We start from the raw sequence: 10,059 nt of genomic DNA on the forward strand, positions 1-10,059 counted from the left end.
GCAGTAAAGAATCCACCTGCCAATGAAGGAGACATGGGTTTGATCCTTGGGAGAAGGAAATGGTAACCCCCTCCAGTATTCTTGCCTGGGAAATCCCATGGACAGAGGAGCCTGACAGGATGCAATCCATAGGGTTGAAAAAGAGTTGGACACAGCTTAGTAACTAAACAACAACAAGGGTTGGCTATGGGGGAGAAAGATGAATTGGCAGAGCACAGAGGATTTGAGTGCAGTGAAAATACTTTAATATGATGCTATAACGATTAATAAGTGTCACCACAGATTAGCCCAAATCCATAAACTGTACATCACCTTGGGTGAATGAACTCAAAGATAGATGGCGAACTTTTGGCGATTAGGATGTGTCAATATACAGTAATCCTGGAGGCGGGGAGAAATACTATTCTAGTGAGTACTGTTGATGATGGGGGGAACCATGCATGTATGAGGAGAGGGGTATAAATCTCTGTTCCTTCTTTCCAACCTTCCTAAAACTGTTCCAAAAATTATCTTTAATTTTTTTAAAACTATCATCTACTATTACCATTATTTTGAAATCTCCTCCAGAACTTGGGCGATAGGGCAAGCTGGTCCCCACTCCAAGCCAGTGGCTGATTCCGCTTCTCTTCTTGCCTATGTTCCTTCTACAATGTAAAGACTTTGCCAACACTTCTCTGGACACTGGGCCTGCTCTGCTCATCACTGCCCACCACCACTCTCAAAGGTGTTCAGACTACTGGACCTGACATCTGGACCTGAAGGTTTGAAGAGCCAATTTATATAGCTTTTCTTTCTACATTACTAAATATAAATGACACGCTTGGTTAGGCTTTATGGACACAGGACCTGTGGAAGATATCTGGAATGATTAAGTTTTACATGAGAGTGTATACCTTACAATTCAACAAAAGGTGCATTTGTATTATGCGTTTATTATGTGTTTTTTTAATGTGCTATGCTTAATAATTAATGTGGTTTTTTTGATATATGATAATTGGATTAGAACATCAAATATATGACTGAGTTCATGGTGGCACTTGAAATGTCAATGGTCACTTTTGGAGACTGCTAGTGAAAATGTCTTTATTCTGAAAACTAGTTTTTAATGAAATGTTTAATAAAGAGTGTTTAATTAAACGTGACCCAAATTTCCTTTTATCTTGTGCCTAGTAAGCTTAGACCCATCCTGAAAAAATGAGGGTTAACAAGACAGCACTGATAAAGTCAAATCAGCTCATCCATCTCACAACCCATGCAACGATGGGACATTTGACAAGGACTTGAAGAGTACCAACAGGAGTGTCCTAAGGTCGTGACGGACAGAGAGAGCTGCACCCCTTGTCTGGTTGATTTCTCCTTGGCAGCCTTGGAGGCAGATCTTAGAAAAGAAAACTGGAACAGCATAATGAGCCAGAAGGCGCAACAGGCTCACCTCTAAATCAGAGTCATCCAGAGAAAGCCCTAAGCAGGGAGATTTGCAAACTTTCAAGGTGTCTACCCTCAGATGATGAGGGTTCTAAAGTGCTCAAAACTCAGACCCAGAGAACCAGCTTGATGTGGTTAAAATTATATCATTTCAGGAACTTCATCTCTAATATCTTTAGTATATAATATCTGAAACCCAGAGCACTAAAATTATAATGCCAGTTGGTAGAAAAGTGAACAATAAAAATATAAGAAAATGTATACACATGTGAGACCAACAGTGAAATCATGAACAGCAACAATGGCTTTCAGATTATGAGTGTGCCTCCTCTAAGCCAGGCTCTGTCCTACATACCTTGTTAAATTCTGATAAACACTCGCGATTATCCTTATTTCACTTGCGAGGTAACCAGTGACCACAGATAAGTTTAGTAGCTTTCTCGTAAGTGGCAGACATGGGATTTGAACCCAGCTGTGTCTGACTCAAATCCTGTGTTAAGACTGGAACTCACTCCTTCTGTCAATTACAATCTCAGGAAGAAGCTGCGAATTATGAAAAAGAAAAAAAACAACTTGGTATTTTATTTCCAATGATAAAAATTCATTTCTTCAAGGAAAAGGGCCAGCACTTAATCAGTATTTGCCACATGCCATCAAGTTCATTTTCACAATGGTAATATGTTCTTGACAACCAGAGATAAAAGTGATCTTCTTTGAAAACGAGGCCACAATCCAGATAAAATAAAAATGTCTGACACAAGGTAAGCTTAAATTTAATTTAAGTCTTGGTAAACAGCTTGCCTAAAAATGGCTTTTACAAGTCACGTACGGTTTTTCAATCTGTCATTTTGCATTGACCTTCACAGGCCTGAAATATATTGCACTGGACTTGTGAAGCTTATGAGAATGATATTAAAGCTGGTAATATTTTTAAAATTTTATTTTATATCCACTCTCACTTTTACTTCATTGTGTACAGTTCTTGGGAGAAATGGTTTTATAGAGTGTTCTTAGATATCTACCAGTTTTCTTGTTAATTAGAATTTATGGAAGGTGATTCAATAAATCACTGTAAAGATAGAATGTTTATTCAAGTCAAATGCAGCAAATCACATATCCAAAAGAATAGCCCCCACAATATTTCAATGCCCGGTATGATGTTTTGTTTTCAGGTTTTAAGAAAGTGTGTTTAAGGCCTAGCACTCAGCTTATCAAAATTTGCATGTGCAAGTAGGATTTGGAATAACTTCCTTTAAATTTTATCTTGTCGACTACAACTCTTCTATAATATAATCTATTTCTTCTATCTCAATTTTCACTTTTCAGTAATCTCATAATAGAAATTAATCTTCTTTAAGGTGTGATACCTTCTGCTTTGTTGGCCAACGTGGAGCTCAATTCAGCATCATACATTCATATTTCATACATATTTCACTCTATAGTCAGCAATCCTCTACTAATTTGGGGAATAATCAATTGCTGAGATAATCAATAACATGTTACATAAAAAAAAACATAAACAATGTAAATATTAAAATGATGTTAAGAAAACACTAGGATATGTGGTATGCACAATTAGAATCTTCTAGAAAGGTGGAAAATTATACACTATAGTACTGTAGTCTTTTTAAGTAAAAATTTTTTTAAAACTACATGGTGCCTTATAATCACAAATAAAATAATAAAACTCTTTTTTGGGGGTGTCATATCTTTAAATTTCATGTTAATAGACTATATTAATTACCTAATCATTGATTTGTATTTTTTAAAAATGACCCCAAATTGACTTTTTGATAAAAAAATACCTATAAAAGTTGAAAGGAAAAGATTTTCTATCCTAGAATTCTAGTCCAAGAAGATTACTAGTTAACAGGGTGGCTAAAACAAGAATACTTTTAGACTGCAAAGCCCCCCTCCTTTTTATAGTTAGCCATACGGGGAAGAGTGCCACATATGTAAGAGACTAAAGCAAGAAAAAGAAAAAAAAGTGATACAGTAACAGAAGACCCAACACACAGACTGGTGGAGCATAGTTCTGAAGGGAGAGTCCAGAAGGACAGCAGTGCCCAGATGACAAGGGTTGCTGGTCTAGAAGGAGGTAGAAGTTTCCAGAATGAAAGTCTTGAAAAAGTAACTGAAGTATATGAATGTTTTGAGAGGAGACTGCCAGAGAATTTAGTGATGACTTAGTGGCGACTACCTAGAAAGTAAAAGAAAAAAAGATTAAACTAAATTAAAAACAAAGGAATTATTAACTCTACAAAAAACAGAAAATGTGTAAGAAAAGGTTTGTTTATTCCCTAGCACAGTCCTCAGCAGAATTTATTAGTAATATTACACACCAAATATTAATAGGAAATGCAATGTAACAGTATAAAGAATATTAAAGATGTAAGTATAGTTGGGGGCCGGGGTGGTAAAGAGAGACAAATCTTCTTTTGTGGAAAGTCCATTGATAATGCCCCATATTCAAACAACTCTAAGAAGGCGGAGAAGAGGAAGAAGTAGTTGTTAAGACACAGCAATACAAACATGTTGCTTACAGATAGGAAAGTGAATTCTGAAGAAATATAATAGAAATGTTGGAGGAAGCTGCAGTTATGAAAAGGGAAATGAAGGGTTGAACCAGGAATGGTCATTCTTAACATTTTGGAATCAGATATTTGAAACTACTGCAAGTGTGACTACACTACATACTGTCTGCCTTGTGTATAAATACATTTTATTTAGGAGAGCAAGGTAGAAAGTCCAAAGTTTAGTCTGTGGAGAATCATCAAATTTCAAGACATTCAGAATTTTTAATAAGCTACGTTATCATTCTATCAACAGAATACATGTCCTGTACCAAATAACGTAACATCTACTTGCAATTAATATAGGCTCTGCATCTAACACAGTACACATTTTTAGGTCTCACGTGCATTTTAGCAGTCATTTAGCCCTGAAAACTCAAAAACATGTGAGCCAGACTCTTCAAACTTGGTTTTACTGGCACAGTGGGATCACAGTTTTCTGAATGAAATATATAAAAACAAACACCTTGAGGTTTCACAAGTAGAAAAACATCCATACCACAAGGTCAATTTTAATAAAAGTCTCAGTATTATAAAGCTCATAATTTTATTACAGTTGATGTACATTCCAAATGATGTACAATAAACTTTCAACTTCCTTCTTGTATGCATTTAACTCAAAAACTAGACTAGAGCTGGTTCATCAGGTACTCATCAGATGGGGATTTAGAGATGAATGATGTAACCAAGGTGTCTGTCTCATGATTCTGCTCACCCATTAAGTATGATATTCTGAAAACCTCAAAGAAATGCTAGAATCCCCTTATTTATGTTTTTATGTTCCTCAGCCAAACAATGTTCTCAAATTAAGATCACTAGATTGGTTTCTTTAATTAAAGGTTAAAAACCTGTTTCAATTTAGGTACAGTCGATTAGAGACAGAATATGAGGAAAATGCATGGCTCCATATCCACGAAGAAACTTTCCCCAAGTACTTTAATACATCTTACTTGGAACCTAGAATTCCTTTTCCTCTGGGAATAATACCAGAATGAGAGCAGCTAACACACTGAGTGTGTTTGGTGTTCATGGGAACCTATGGCTTATGTATTTTTATTGGCAATAACCACATGTGTATATTTGGACATGCAAATGTATTCAAATCATGCTTTGTGTCAAAAAAAATTAATAGGGTAGTCAATTGGAATAGTTTAAGTTTTTCTTTTCTTACTTATTTCTAAAGGCACATAGAGCACTAAAAATACAGACGAGTGCCCAGAGGTTCCAGGCAGCTTATGTTTCAGCATGAAATTCAATATTTGATGGTATATTATTTTCTCATTCCCATCAACATTTTTTGCATGAACTGCATTATGCATAGCCTAGGATTTGGGGAGGAGGTGTACAAATTAAATCTCATTGCTGTGAACAATTTGCTTCCAGGTAAAATGCCAAAAAAAAAAAAAAAGGACGTTTGCATTTTAATGTAAACCTATTAAAATCTATTGTAATAAAGAGCTTTGAAAAACTAAACTTTTAAAAAACATTATTTTGAATCAAATACAATATTTTAAAATAAACAAATATGGACAAGCTCTGTCTTGGACATATTACTGCATACGTATGACTTTCTTATTTCAAAAGAATGGGACCTTTTTTTGTAAATGCTCTTTTCTAAAATGTGGGAGAACAATGTCCATTCCAAAGTAGATTTTGCACAGTCTCTGCATGCTCAAAATTATTAATTTGGTGAATCAGTGCATCCCTTCACAGATATTGTGAGGAAGACTGGTCTCACTCCCTGTCCAAAGTTTCACACAAGATTCATTAGCAAATTTTTCATTTTTTAGATGAAATCAATAAAGCCAGTCAATGCTCAATTGTCTTATGTAAGATGTACGATACAAACAATTATAACCAAAAAAAAAAAAAAGTAGTATATTTCATTACAGTTTACACAAAGGAGTTTGGTCCATAGTTCCACCACACACACACGATACGCATTTTGTAACTGAACAGTTCCCCTCTCCAAAACCACCATAATAATTTTTTAAATGTATGATTAGAGCACCTGCCTCAAATCCTTTGAAAGGTTTTTAGTTCCTTTCTTGGGAGAAGTGATTCTGACTGTTTCTTTTTTTAATCAAAGCTACTTTGCTAAATTGCTTTCCAACCAGACCTCAGAATATTAGCTGAGGCTGGCCCTGGCCTTGTTGCAATTTGAATATTAGCAGTCATAGTTTCACAGCCGCTCCATGTTGAGTAATGCACCGCAACTCCCACAATTCAGCCGTCCTTCCTTCTCTTCTCTGGCTGGCCCTGGCCCTTGGAATGTTTGCAGGGTGTCACCGTGAATGTGCTCAGAGCAGAGTTATATGGCATCATTTGGAGAAACATTGCGTTAATAACCAGAGTTCAAGGGCAAAGGATATAAACGGAGCAAATTACAAGTCTGAACAGATATATAGCTTTTGCTAAAAGGGACATGGGCTGCTACTTTATTTACTGGGCACTGGTTCACTTGTGGAAGGTGCCGGAATGCAAGAAGGCATTTTTAAATGATCGCATCACAGTTTAAGAAAACAACACAAATTTTCAGCCTTGAAAGAATGGCAGTGCAAAAATCAACGGGTCTGAGTTTCCTAATCAGAGAATATGACTTGCTATAAAGTACCTCAAGTTTCTGAGGTAATTTCACAGATGATAATATCATTTTATGTGCCCCCATGAAGGTACGGTGGAAGAAGCCTGCTGGAAACCTAAATTCAGTAGATCATTTTAAATTGCAACCTGACTCAATTTTGTCCAAGATTTCTTGCTATGATTCTTTTAACCAGGGGTTACCACCTAAGTTCAAAATTAACACCATGAAAGAGTGATTTATAAAAACACTCTATTTTGTTTTTATATATGGGGGCTTCAGGGCTACCCAAAATAATGAAATAAAAATAAAACCAATAATGAAATAAAAAAGGAACCAAAAAATTCAGAAGAAGGGAAGCCAGAAGAATTTTTTTAAAAAAGGCAACTTTGTTAATAGTCAAAAAAGAAATAATTTTCACCAATTATCAAATATTTTAATTAATATTCTGAATAATACTGAGTATACTGTAAAATATGTGGCCTAATATTTTCCTATTGGTAGGATGGAAGGCTACTTTTTTTTTTAGTAAAATAGCTTGGAAACTATTATGAAACTATCAAAATGTCCATAAAGCATGGCTTATTTACTCCATTAAAATTTATTTGAAATCAATACATTCAAAAATGAAAATTTTGCTTTAAGATGTTCCTTACTGTAGTATTTACTTTACTGAAATCTAGAAGCAACATGAGTATCCATCAATGGGGAAATGGTTAAGGAAATTACATACATATGCTTCATAAAATATACAATTATTAAAGCTGATAAATAGGGCTATTCTCTACTACCAATAATTTAAAAAAAGAAAAAACTATTTTGACATTATACAAAACAACCCCATAGGATTCAAATGTGCTCTTTTATAAAAGTATTTAAGCATCCAGAAAAAATATTTTTTTAAAAAATGCATGGATTTATGTGTGTACTTGTTTCTTTTCTTTTTCGGTATATACTATCAGTGTTAGCCTGATGGGATTATTAGGTTTCCTTTTTTTTTTCTGTTTTCTAAACTTAGAGCATTAAAATATAGCATTTAAAACAGAAATGCATGCAAGTTCTTTTTCCCCCTGATCACTTTTTAACGACAGTGAGATAAAGCACATCTTTGTGACATGGTTTAGTCTCACTTACTGCTATTTTAAACGTGGCTTTCATTTTTGTTAGTGGTGTAGTGGGGAGGCAGAGGGGGTTGGTGACTGCTCTAAAGCACAATTAGAATATTTCCCTCACACACACACACACACACACACACATATATGAATATATATATATATATATATATATATATATGCATAAAGCCACTATATTCTCTAAACTCTTTTGCTATCAGAGGTGACTGCATCAGCCTTCAGCCAGGACTGCCTTATTCGTGGACACGAGATGTATTACCGTCAGCTCGCCGCCTGTACAGGACGAAATGCCCAGGGTGAACCGACCTGTCCTTCAGTTGCCAAAGAGCCCGAATGATACAATAGCTCTCTACCAGTCCCACCTCCATGATGTTCACGATATATTTTTTCCTGTTAACCCGTCTGTCTGCTTCAACTCTTGTTCTCAACCTAATGAGTTTTAAAAAGGACACTTCTTAAATCGAATTGCCTAAAACCACTCGCTGTCATCTTTTTGCAAGGATAAAGAAAACATATTCAAATTGCTTGTGACTTTTAAACACGTAAGAGCCAGGCAAATTATGAAAATTTTATATTCTAATCTGCAGACGATATCTCTAGAACACGTCTATCTCATTTTATTCTTTTTGAAATCAAGTTCTGTTAAACATTTAATATCCAGTTGTCTTATCCTGCACAGACCATCTAAAGTGCATCCCCCTCCACAATTTTTTTAAACGTATTTTCAATGATTTTGCTATTTCCTGAGATGAAAGGATGCAACTGTTCAGGTCTGATTTCATACTGCTTCTCAGATCCTGATAGAGCATCATTCACAGACACGACAAACAGGAGTTAGAAGCTGTTCCGGAAGGGGAGGCTTAGGGGTTGTTCGGATGGCAAAATGATCTGTCAAACATCAGGCCAAAATTCTGCGAGGTTCTTGGCACTCCACTTTCCCAGAGCGCGTTCTGCTTTCTCCCACAGAGATGGACTAGAAACTCATCTTCAAAATCTAAACGTTCCCAGCCGGGTCCTTTTGTGCCTGCGTCTCGCTCTCCCGGCTCCGGCCAGGAGGCTCCGAGCTTGCGCGTTTTTACCTTCCGCTCGGCCCGCCGCTCGGACCCGGGCGGGGAGACCATCCATCACCCACCCGGCTCCCGCCCGGCTCGCCGCCGCGGCCAGTCGGGCGGCAGGTAGGGCCACACCTGCGGACCGCCTGCCCCAGCCCTGCTCTACCCTCCGCTCGCCTCCGGGGCTGGCGGTGCCCTGGGAAAGCCCCGCTTTCTCCGAGGCCAGGACTGGACAGGTGCGCTCAGGTGACCGGGCGGAGTGCGCTCGGAGCCCGCCGCTGGCGGCCAGGGATCCGCAGGATCGCCGGGCGATTCGTTTTCGCAGACCTGCTTTGGATCGTGTGTGGACCCACGGGCCCTCACTGCGTTTATAGTCTCCCCAAACCGGAAGAATTCTGATGCTTACCTTAGGGAAGGAAGAGTCAGTGAGGACACGCGCAAGTGATAGAGTTCTTTGCCTCTGGTCTGTTTGTGATAGTATGAACCAGGGATGGAGTGTGCCAGCCGAGTGTGAATTCGGAATGTCCTCTTGCACACTTCAGACAATATCTCCCCGAGATCTCACTGAGCGATATTAACACTGCACTAATAGCCAGTCTCCATACGGTGCCCAAACAAAACCTAACGCATATCTTAAGGGTCATGAGAACAGATTGCAACAGTTCAGAGAAAGAGCTGAACCTCAAATCACAGGGAGTCTTCCTTTTCCAAATAGGCAAAATAATTGCATCGCAAGCACCTTGCTTTTGGAATTCTGAGTTCCTAGGCTGCTCTGTGGAGGCAGCTACAACTAGTCCTGCTAATGTGGTACAGACTTTGTAACGAATCCGTAACTCTTTCTGGTATAAAAGATCCAAAATTTCTACTTTATCATGTAATTTGAGAACAATTGAGGACGAGCAGAATCGGACACCCTCCCCTCAACTGTGTCTATATAGTTGTCAATTACATCCAGACAAGGCTTTGGAACAGAACAGACTGTGCTGCTGGTGACATCAATGCTTCAAGGTTTCTCCAAGAAAGCATATCTTTTAAAAACAAACAGAAAAAAAGCAACCACAGCAGCAAGCATCACCCCAACCCTTTACCCCTATCTTGCTTCTGAATCATAAATCATGAAATAGAGTGAGCAGTGACTCCAGCCTTCCTGCCTTTAGCAACTGGAGCTGATAATGCCGAAAAGGAAGAGAAACAAACATTTGAGCTATAGGCTGTTGGGGGAGGGTGCCTGTGGGAAGTTCCAGGTTCACCATTTGTTAGAGACCTCCCAGGGGTAGGAAGGGTCTCTCTTCAAA

General features: G+C 37.9%; 1 long non-coding RNA gene across 4 annotated transcripts in view; it reads right to left on the minus strand.

Annotated features, from left to right (window-relative positions):
• Positions 1-9,584, minus strand: part of LOC105603050 (uncharacterized) — a 72,199-nt gene extending 62,615 nt beyond the window's left edge. For 3 of the 4 annotated variants that reach the window (XR_009597316.1, XR_001436040.4, XR_009597317.1), the window contains exons 1-2: positions 9,171-9,584; positions 1,781-1,968 (exon numbers count right to left, since the gene is read on the minus strand). This is a non-coding gene — a long non-coding RNA (uncharacterized LOC105603050). The remainder of the gene's footprint in view (positions 1-1,780; positions 1,969-9,170) is intronic. The other variant, XR_006056795.2, reaches the window with a different exon arrangement.
• Positions 9,585-10,059: the final 475 nt, after the last annotated feature.

The sequence above is a fragment of the Ovis aries genome, chromosome 18 (assembly GCF_016772045.2).
Source record: "Ovis aries strain OAR_USU_Benz2616 breed Rambouillet chromosome 18, ARS-UI_Ramb_v3.0, whole genome shotgun sequence".
NCBI classification, from domain to species: domain Eukaryota; kingdom Metazoa; phylum Chordata; class Mammalia; order Artiodactyla; family Bovidae; genus Ovis; species Ovis aries.